This window comes from Triturus cristatus, chromosome 7 (assembly GCF_964204655.1).
Source record: "Triturus cristatus chromosome 7, aTriCri1.1, whole genome shotgun sequence".
NCBI classification, from domain to species: Eukaryota; Metazoa; Chordata; class Amphibia; order Caudata; family Salamandridae; genus Triturus; species Triturus cristatus.
In genome coordinates, this window is record NC_140590.1 from 66,867,148 (window position 1) to 66,878,830 (window position 11,683).

The 11,683-nt window shown below is 41.0% G+C and overlaps 1 pseudogene; it reads left to right on the plus strand.

Moving 5' to 3' along the window:
- The first annotated feature begins 1,743 nt into the window (after window positions 1-1,743).
- On the plus strand, window positions 1,744-3,100 carry LOC146808835 (zinc finger MYM-type protein 1-like; annotated as a pseudogene).
- Window positions 3,101-11,683: the final 8,583 nt, after the last annotated feature.

Sequence of the window (11,683 nt, forward strand, 5' to 3'; positions counted from 1 at the left end):
GTAAGAAGGGGCTATGAAGATGTGATGACCCCATTGTACTTTAGCAAGAAATTCACACTTGTGTCCGCTTCGAATGTGAGAATGCATTTTGCGCAAAAAAAAGTACAAAAAAAACACAAGCACCTCAAACAGCCGCTTGCTCTGTCATTCGCGTTGTTCCTGTGCAATGGGCATTCTCTGTAATTTTTTTATGTCGAACAGTGCGTTATTACGTGAAGTGTCATAATAGGGTATGACTGAATGATGACCAGTCCACCTCTACGGAGGGCCTTAAACAGCACTGGAGCACTTCTCACACGTTTTTATTAACTTTTGATTTGCTTCACCTAAAGACAGAATTTTATTTTTGCTAAAATCTACAGGGTAGGGAAGTCATGGCTCCTCCGAGTCCATAATGTTCTTAAATACCTTCTCCCTCTTCCTTCCACTTCTCTTAAAGGTTATTCAGGTTGTATCTTACAGGCATTATTGTCCTTTGTCCTGATGATGATCCTTGCATTTGTTCAGTAGGATCGAAACGCCGTCGACACTCACAAATACCCGATATGTTGAAAAAAACGTGATTTTGACACATAAGGGTGTTGTTTAAAATGTTTGTTTCTCAATTATCTATTATACCTATAAGCAAACTATGTTTTTATGCCTGAACCTCCTTGTCTTTTTGACCTAATGTATGTACTGGACGCAGGCTTGTGTCCCACTTTATGAATCTTCTTAATATTTGGTTATTTTTCTATATCAGTAAAATTCATGACCTCTGTCCGGCTGGACAAGTCTTCCAAATTAGAAGTACTGATTGGGTCCTTATTTATCACTAACTTTATTCTTCCTATGACTAGGGACATCTGTTGCTTAGAATTAAACAGCACTGGAGCACTTCTCACACGTTTTTATTAACTTTTGATTTGCTTCACCTAAAGACAGAATTTTATTTTTGCTAAAATCTACAGGGTATGCAGCAGGGCCACTTTACAAGAGGCTTGCAATAATGCCATGAATCCCAACTGTGGTTAGTAAAGCAGAAATAATCATTCTGCTGAATTCTATATTTTCATTTGCAGTGCCTGTCTTAATTATTAAACCGTTGTACTGTATAATTTAACATGTTTGTTAATCATGCTTATTAAGAAAATGCAATAATGAGCATGTTTGCCCAGCAAGTGATAGTCAATCCCGGCTTCTGTCTTTTACAGGCTTATTACCATCGATAAAATAGGCGGCAAGTATGAAAACAAAAAACATGAACAGCGGCACAGGGCGACTGACAAAACGACCAAGATGAAAACCTCCCAAATTATTTGTACAGTAACAAACCACTTGTACTAGAGGTGACACTGACATCCTACATTTGACTGGACCCGCCGTTTCATCAGCCCACGCCCACTACACGTGCTTAAAAACACGCTTTGCTGTTGTTGGTGTTTTTAAAGTCGCATTTTTTTGGATAATAATAGTTCAAGGATATATTATATCAATCATGCCACATGGAAAACATACATCAAAGAGGCCAAGTGGATGCCAGCAAAGAAAAGCAAAAAAGGTAAAAAATGAATCACTCTCAACACTACGTGGATCCATGCTTCAATATGTCAAGAGACCAGATGATGGCCAGGTATGGGTTCATCAAAAGACACAGTTCCTCGGCCACCAATTGATAACGCTGATCCTGATGCTAGTATGCATACTGCAGAAGAGGAAGGAGTTGAAATAGAAGAAAATGAAGCAGAAAAACAAGGAAAGGAAATGGAAATTCAAATGGATGAATTTGAAGCAGAAGAAAGTTCTGAAAGTGACTCTAACCAGGATACTGTAAATGAGATGAGGACTGAGGTTAAGGGGGAAAATTTGAATATTTTAGATGATGCTTCTTTTTGGAAAATACCTGTTCCAGATCATTTGCGGGTTGTAATCATCAAAAGAGGAAGTGCTTCTTTCCAGAACAAAGATGGCCCTTTCGGAATTGCCACAAGGCAAGATCCAAAAGCCAAAGGAGATGTTCGCCAGGTATCAAAAGAGTGGTTTTACAAGGTGATGCCAAATGGCGAGAAAGTCTTGCGGTCATGGATGGTTTACTCACTCGTCAGTGAGAAATTATATTGTTTTTGCTGCCGACTCTTTGCCGCTAATCATGCTACAGACACGACATCCAAATTTGTGACTGGGTTTCAGAAGTGGTGGAAACTGAGCCCGAAAGTGCAAAATCATGAAACATCCGAAGAGCACTTACATTGCCTTGAAAAATGGAAAACATTGGCAGCAGGACTTAGACTGCACAAAACAATTGACGCCGAAAGTGTTGCTTTGATGGACAAAGAGAAGAAAAAGTGGAGAGAAATCTTGCACAGGTTGCTCGATATCACATTATTTCTTGGCAAGCAGAATCTGGCATTCCGGGGCCACAAGGAAGATGAATCTTCCTTGAATAAAGGAAACTTTCTTGAAATGGTTGAGATGCTTTCTAAATATGACCCAGTGCTGAAAGAGCACCTAATGAGATTAAAGCGAAGCACGTGTAAACTCAAAGCATCAGTATCTTATCTTGCACCAAAAACTCAGAATGAGTTTATACATGTCCTAGCAAATCATGTGAAGGAGAAGCTTGTCTTGGATATAAAATCTGCCAGGTATTTTGGGATCATGTTCGATAGCACACCTGACACATCACACACTGACCAAATGTCCGAAGTGATCAGATATGTGAAAATCCAAAATAGGAAAGTTGAAGTTAAAGAAGTGTTTCTGGGATTTTTCCCTTTAAGGGGAAAAAGCTGTTGACCTCAGTTCTGATATTCTTCAAAATCTGGAACGTGATGGACTCGACTTTATGATGTGCCGCGCTCAAGGTAACGATAATGCTGCCACTATGGCTGGAATGCATGGGGGTGTACAAGCCATTTTGAAAAGAAAGAACAAGAAAGCTATTTTTAATGGATGTGTGGATCATTCGCTTAACCTGTGCGGCCAACACTCTTTTGCTGAAAATGCTTCATGTGTGACTTTTTTTGGAACTCTTGAGACAATGTTTTCCTTCTTTGCTGCTTCTAGTCACCGAGGGGATGTTTTAATGGAGCACACTGGAGTCTCAGTGAAAAGACTATGAACAACACGCTGGAGTGCTCATCATGCTGCAGTAAAGGCAGTGAAAGAAAAATTTGATGAATGTGTGGCGGCAATTGAAGCTCTATGTGATCCAGATGAAAATTTAGACACAAGAGGTACAGCCCGTGGTCTTTTGCCTGCTGTCTGCAATTTCACATTTCTGTGCTACCTCTACTTTTGGTGTGATGTACTTGAAGAAGTTAATCTTACACAGCTGTACCTTCAGACTAAGGGCTTAACTCTTGACAAAGTGGTGACAAAGCTAGAGACACTAACACTATTTCTGTACGACGAGCAGCGCAATCATCTAGTGGAGCAGGCAATTGAACAGGCGCTTTTAAAATCAGACCAATATGGAATTTCAGTAGAGAGCAGACCCAGGTTCAAGAAGAGGATGACGGGTGAGAAAACAAGAGATGCTGGACTAACTCTGCAAGAAGAAAACAAGAGGGCAATGCTTGAGTGTATTGATCGTTTCCATTCTGAACTCCAGATCAGATCAAGAGCCATCAAGGAAGTAGCAGCCATGTTTGAGGCTGTTCAAGCCAAGAGTTTGATATCTGCCACTGAAGAACAGTTACTGGTGTCCATTCCAAAATTGTCCAATTTCTATGATGAGTTATCCGAGGGAGAGCTTTTACTAGAAATACCAAGGCTGAGAAGGCACCTGAAGGCAGCAGAGATTGAAGTCAAAGAAGCCAAAGACTGGTCAGTATTTGACATTTTAAAATTCATAGTTGAATGGGACTTCCTAGAATCTCTCCCATATCTCTCATTGAGCCTACAATTATTTCTTACAATCTGTGTGTCTGTAGCTTCATGTGAGAGGAGTTTTTCAAAGCTAAAGTTTATAAAGAACTATTTGCGATCTACCATGGGACAGTCAAGGCTTTCTGATCTTGCAATATTATCAATTGAAAGTGATTTGGCGAAAGATGTTGATTTTGATGAAGTAATTAACAAGTTTGCAGCTTTAAAGGCCAGGAAAGGAAAGTTCTGATTAGTCGAGATTTAATGTGACATTGTAATTTGTACTGTTGCATACTATTCTGGCAGTTGCTGATTGTGCAAACCCAATACAGTACGGTTACAACCTTATCTCCTGTAACAGTAAAATTTAAAGTTTAATGTTGAAAAAGTAACATATTTTCTATGTAGTTCTTAGTTCTTAACTTATTACAGTATTTTACCTCCGACCTTGTTGAATTCAATTTTTCTTCTATGGCCTTTATAAATATAGGACCTACATTTACAAACGTTACTAAGGATTTTGTATGGTCCCGTTATTTGCCAACTGTGTCCACTGGCGGACTCGGAGCGGAGGAGGTCCATGCGGTAAGTCGTGAGGAGGTGACACCATGAGTTACCCGCACCGGGTGACACCAACCCTAGTGACGCCACTGAGGCAAAGGGAGCTGCTGTTGGGTGAGATCTCCAAAGTATTAACAATGGATAGACTCTCTTTTGTGTATTACAAGGAATGGCTTGACCTCTGTGCAGAGCCCCTGCACTCCTCGACCTTGATATATATGGGACCCCTTGCGGAGCGATCTACTCGATGAAGCTGCATTGTCTAATGAGACTGCGGCTGAGAGAGAAACGGAGCATTAAACTCTCTGCAGGCTACTTGCTGTAAAAGTCAGCTGCAGCAGCGATGGCGGTGTTGCCAGGGATGACCAGCTGCATGGAATGATGTATAGTTATGCAAGTTTGGAGAATATGTAAATGATGTATATCGATATGGGGCTGTTTGTGTCAATTGGTTTGATGTCAAACGGTAGGTAATTTGGAGAAGCCTGTTGCTCCTTGAATATGGAGCATTTGTGTTACAACTGTACGTGGTGCCGGCTATCTTTGTAGTACTGTTTTTCTATGTTATGTAATCAATGTTTGAATTGAAATTTAAAAAAATAAAGAGGGTGGGGTCTGGACTTTGTCATTAGTCGAATTTGCTGTTCCAATGCAATTCCAGTCTGCAATGGCAGGCTGGAAGACATGTTTTACTTTGTCACATTCGTGGTGGCACAGTAAGTGCTGCTGCCCAAGAGGGACACTTTAACTTACAGGCCCTGGTTACCTCTGGTACCATATACTAAGGACTTCTAAATAAGTTCATTTATGCCAATTGGGTATTAGCCAATCAGACGTATACTTTTGAGACTCAGAGCACTGGAACCGAGGTCTGGTTAGCAGGCCTCAGTGCCCTCTCAGCCATTACACTTGGACCTTATAGTCAAAACTTGAGGCAAACAGTGGGCGTGAACCTGCAAAAAGCCATTTCCTCACACCTGCCATTGACCAAGGGGGCCAGAAATGTCAGTTACAAGCCTTGCAACACTACATCCCAAATTCACAAAGTTGTTACGCAAAACAGCGCTACGTTGCATCCCGTGAGAGGAGGAAAGCGCCATATCTACTTAAATATGGCACTGTCCTGCTCTCTCGCTAGCACTAGCGCCCAATCTGGCTTCCAAGCGCTAGACACAAAACTTTGCACCATAATGCTAAGGTGTCCGCATCATGTCTAGAAAGGTTTTATACTGGAAGAGTACCCTTCTGTACAAAATACCATGCCTAGACAAATTGGTTTTGTACTGGAAGGGTACCCTTCTGTACAAAATACCATGCCTAGACAAATTGGTTTTGTACTGGAAGGGTACCCTTCTGTACAAAATATTATGCCTAGACACATTTTTAAAACGTTTCCCACTATGGTAGTGTGCAGTGCAGTACAGTGCAGCCCATGCGCAAAATTGCTAAAGTTTGGAGAAATAAAATAATTTCTCCTCCAAACGTCTGCCTCAAAGAGGTGTTTTTGGTACTATTCTCAGCAGATAGCATGGGTGACTGCATGAGAACCCCCATGTACCACCCATGGAATGCCCCTTTGACGAAAATTAATGGCATTGAGCTTATTTCCTCTCGTCCTTTTCATGCAATGCAGCGCAGTGCTGCCTTGCATGACAACTTTGTAAATCTGGGCCATAGTGTTCAAAGTTTGTAATTGATGTCTGGTCCTTTCAGTCAATTGCTGGGATTACTAATAAAGCTATTTGTGCATTGGAGAAGGGCAAACTCTTTTCTGACCCCCCCACCGGCCAAACCCCACCAACAAAAAAACAATCTGATCAAATCCTCACAGAGAGGCTTTTCTTAAAGTGCTGTAAAAAAAATCCTGTGAGTGTTGTAGGGTTCTGACCACCCATATCTGGATGAACTGCAGGGCTCACGGTTAAGTTACTAGAGTCCAAAGTCTAAGTTTGGGCCAGTAGCTGGCCAATGTGCCAGTGCACACTAGGTTCTTGCATTTCCATTTTCCATTGGCAGGGACACCCACTGGTTGGTGGCACCTACTACTAGTATCGAAGGGTCCAGTGGCTAGTATCCTACTAGGCAAAGTAGAGCGTAAGCAGAGCTTCAACCAGCAATATTCCCAAAACTGGAGCACCTTGGAAGCTGGATCCAGTGATTATGAAATGAAGGCAACCTCCGCCAACTCAACAGAATGGGACCCCCAGGGCATGAGATCGAGGTCTAGAGCTCTCCAGACCGACCCGTACAGCAGAGGTAGTATGTACTGGCACTCTACCATTGCAAAGACGGTCTGGGTTGGAGCACGTTCACCATTCTCAATACTGCAAGGCGGTAATAAATTAAACCTATAATGGATTTGATCTTCTCTCACACCTCCTCTTTGAAGGCGATAAGCAGATTCAGTAAAGAGTCATGCAACGTCCCATCTAAGTTGTTAAAAGTCATAAGCAAAAGTCTTAAAAGAATAGAGTGGTGGATGTGGCAGAATATACTAGAATGAAATGGTCCTAAAACAGAAATCATGATAGTGACTCGGACACCCTTCCCCTCCTTAAAGTGCTTAAATCCTGCACATTGCAACATTAAACTTACTGTCGGAGAATGAGAATACTTGTGTGTTTGACAGTCCAGATGGCATGCTAGGTTGTGTTGTTAAGTTCATTTGGATAATGAGTTCCCGTCATGTAGAAGTTTCTGAAGATTCTTCAGAATATGTGGGCTAGTTGAAGACAAAGTGTTTCTTGACCTATTGGTTGTTTGTTGTTGTGTGGGAGTACACCAGATGGTGTAGTGGTTGGCTATGTAGCCCAATACCCTCCATCAGGTTGAAGTGTTGTGGAAGAAGCCACTGCAAACCGGCAGTCTGAATTCCCTAGACAAACAGGGGTGGCCGAAGTTTGCGGACTTGCACTTTGCAGAATTTCGTGGAGTTGCATAAAAACTCGGAGTTCCGCTCTGTGTTAGAAAAGGAAGTGTACTTAAAGTGCAGAGGTATGTGGTTTAAGCATGGGGCTGCACATATCCTAAAATGGCAGTTTACCCTCTGCAAGGGAGTAGGGGAAACAGAATGTCAGGGCGTGGTTGTTTAATGAAGAGGATAATCTTTTCCAATGGTGTGCTGAATGTGGTGGCTCGAGGTGCAATATGACCCTCCCTCCCCCTAACCTTATTTAGAGTGACACCTCCTTGCCCTCCAGGAATGGGGTCACCACTCCATACATTGATGAGCCCAGTTGTCTGCTGAGCTCGGCTTCCACTCTTTTCCTCAGTGCCAGGAGCTGGGGGCGGAAGGGCTGCTGGGGAATGGAAGTGACGCTGTGCAACACCACCACGTCTGTGAGGGGGAGCAAGCCCGCTAGTCTGTCTTCAATGCTGATGGCATCCTGGGAGGAGGAAGCAGGTACGTTAACAACTAACCTCCTTGCCTCCCTTCTGGTTTGAAGTGCATGATACTCCAGTGCATGTTGCCCTGTGCTTGTAGCTCGCAGAGTGCAGCACTCCGCCACCACCAGCCCTCAACACAGCACTCACTCCGCACAGCTCCTGGCTCAGCTGAGAGGTGACCAGCCGCAGGGCCTGTCCCATGGGCTTTCTGTGCAGAGGCAGGACTCCCATTCTAAAGAAGGGGGCTAGCGACTGGATGCAGGAGGCCTGGAGACAAAGGAAACGGTAGTCACCGCGACCAATGCAACAGTTCAAGGGCACGCTGGACTCTGGAGGACATCCAGACTAGGGGTGGGCAGTGGAGGCAAACTCCACTCCGCACCGCCGTCCCTTACAAACAAATACATCAATGATCCTGTCCATAGGAAGTCTTCTACCCCGGTTGTAGTGCTGTAGGCAGCTTCCTTAAGGAGAACGCTTCACCCTACTCATTGGACAAAGTAAGACAAATCTCTCTAACTAGAGGATCACAATATTCCATTTCAGTGGTTTCATTGAGATTGGCTAATGCCAGTTAGGCTGATTTGACATGAAGGCCACCTGTCTGAAGTACAAACCAAGAGATGTGAGACAGTAAAATCCCTCCACTGGACTTCTGTTGATATGTCAATTTCAGTTACTTAATGTCACCCACACTACTCAGTGGCGCCCTCTGGTTTTAGGTGAATCCCTGGACACATTTATTCTGGTGCCTGTGGATTTCTGTGAATGGCATCATGTCCCCTTAATGGTGGGCCCTGTAGAATTCTGTATAACATAATGTGGTTTTGTTTGGTCCTGATGTTGTGCCCTCACTGCTTTTAGGTGAAACCAACAGCACCTTGGTCAGTGATGTTTGTGACCACAAAGGGTCTAAATCCTATACTGTGGTGTTCTTTACTTCTTCATTGGTGCTATCGCTGCTCATGAGGGACACACAACATGCATGTTGAGTCGCAAAATGTTAAAAAATGAAAATATTTTTTTTAAAATCACAATAAAAATGTGCACACTAATCTTTTCCAAAACACATACTACAAATAAACTTTATAAATAAAACTTTAAACAATACACCTATTTCAAAAACACATTCCCAAATATGTTTGCAGTCCTACCTTTATTCTAACCCCTCATTTTCAGCTTTTCCAAATTAAAATTGCTCTCATTGTACAACAGGAAGTAAAATAAATGTTTTGTTTATATGAACAAAATAATAAACTACACATCCACAAAAAACCCACAAGAAAATGTACATTCCAACTCATATATTCTTAAATTTTCATCTACAACACAAAACCCGCATAAAATGGGCTGCCCCCCACTTTGCATTCACTAATAAACTGATTGCGTTTTTGAGCACATAGAGATTGTTACTAAAACAAGACTTTACTACCACAGACTACCATCTACCCGTCCAAGAAAGTAGAACTTTCCCAAAAAAGTACTTGTATTTCTACCAGTTAGTTATATTACATATTGATTCATTTATTTTTACTAAACTTACAGATTTCTTCAAAAAAATGTACAAATGTTGGTCCAACAAACATGTACTGGGTTTGTATATTTTAAATTATTTTATATAAAACACTATTGTACTTTAAAAAAAAATTATTTTCTACCATATTATATATTTTATATTACTAAAGAAAACAAAGTGACAATCTTTCAGTTTGTTTTCCCACAAAACAATTACTAAAATTTAACTTAAATAACTACTGAAAAGTCTACACTTAAAAGCATATACCAATAATTTACTGGAAGCAGAAATTACTATCATACCTCCACCACCTTTTTCCCTCAGATCAGGTGCTGGACAATGACTGGGACGAAATGTACTATTCTAACACCACCAGATACTTCCCTTTGGGTGCATGCTAAACAGTAACTATAGTGCAAAATTACTAGTCTAATTAAATAAATCTGGTATTTGTAAAGCGCGAACTACTCACCCTTATGAGTCTCAAGGCACTGGGGGCTGTCATGGAAATTAAGTGAGCTATTGCCCAGAGTCACATGGTGCTGAGCTGGTCTGCTGCCGGGGATTGAACCGTAAACCCTGTGCTCCGAAGTCAGCTGCCCTAGCCGCTGCACCACACCTTTCCAACCAGCAACTTACCTCAGAGCAGGTGCATGATAGTGACTAGGGGCAAAATTACTATTCTAACTCCCACTTTGTACTTGCCTCAGGGCAGGTGTTGTACAGTGACTGCAGTCAAAATTAATATTCTAACTCCACTGGGTAATATATGTAAGTTTATAAGTCGATTAAAGCCATAAACAAGATCATAACATTCATATAATTTACAAATGCATGCAAAAGTAATTTAAAAATGCATGCAAAAGTAATTTGGGTCCTAACCTCAGGGCAAGTGCTGGACAGTAACTTTGGGGCAAAAATTACTATTCTAATTCCACCATCAACTTACGTCAGGGCAGATGCTTGATCCTGACTAGTGGGCAAAATTACTACACTATTTCCATTAGGTACTTACCTGAGGGCAGGTGCAGGACAGTGACTGGGAGCAAAATTACTTTTCTAACTCCCACCGTGTACTTACGTCAGGGAAAGTGTAAGATAGTGACTGGGCTCAAAATTACTATTCTAACTCTACAGGGTACTTACCTCATAGCAGGTTCTGGGAAGTGACTGGCAGCAAAATTACTATTCTAACTCCTACTGTGTACTTACCTCATGGCAGGTGTTAGACAGTGACTGGGATCAAGATTACAATTTTAACTCCACTCAAACCTATTACTAAAGATGATAAAATAAATACTTAAAAAATAAATAACAACTTGTATTTTCTTTCTTATTAAAACAGATACATCTACCTACAAAACAACTTGAAATACAATAAACTGCAGGACATATTCTACATAACAATCCCACAAATGTCCATGCAAGTATTGTAAATAACATCAGTAAATAGTAAGAAATACACCATAAATCTCAAGGTTAAACAATAAAAAATAAATTGCATTTTTCTTTGTTGAATAGATAACATAATTGAAGAAATAATAATTTTCCTAAAGAGCACTGCAAAGTAGAAACACCTACTACCAATAACCTCCTTCAAAAACAAAACATCAATTTCAAGGTAAAAAAAAAAAGAATTATCTAACATTACATTTCTTTCTGGGAGAAAAATATTAACTAACAATAAATATTCTCAATCAACAGTGTCTGCATTTATTTTCTTTCTCCACAAAAAAAGAATTAACAAACTAATTTTCATTCTTTTACCAGGCAAATAAAAACAAAAAATGATAAAACAGTAAAACATTAACTTACACTCTTTTTCTGTTTCTCTTTTTTAAATTGAACCAAAATCAGTTGCATCAGTTAATCATGCAAGTTATGTCAAATCCCGGAGAGGCAACAGACTGTTACAGTATGTTGGCTACCTTAGGTTAACTGAGCCCAGGTGTCATTGGAGGTGTGTGGGGTACTTTAAATCCAATTGCACTGGCAGAGCAGTTACTCGAGAAGACATCGTAGTTAGGGCAACAGTGCATAACCACTCTGCCTGTGCAATGGAGATTGAAGTACATGAAAACATACAAAATAATTAAAGAACATCCATCCACCTCCAATGAGCCCTGTGGCTCAATGTTTGAGATAGGTATCTGAAACCATTCCTATGCATACAGCTAGTAGAATGCCCACGTTTCCCAATATTAGGACACTGGTACAAAGACAAAAACAGACAATTAATCCCCAACGAATAACACCACACTTATTCTGACATTAACACCCCCCCCCCCCCCAATTAACTATCACTTTCTCTAAATAACTGTTCCTATTGCAGGAAACAGAAAAGAGTACTAATATTTAGCACAACCCATA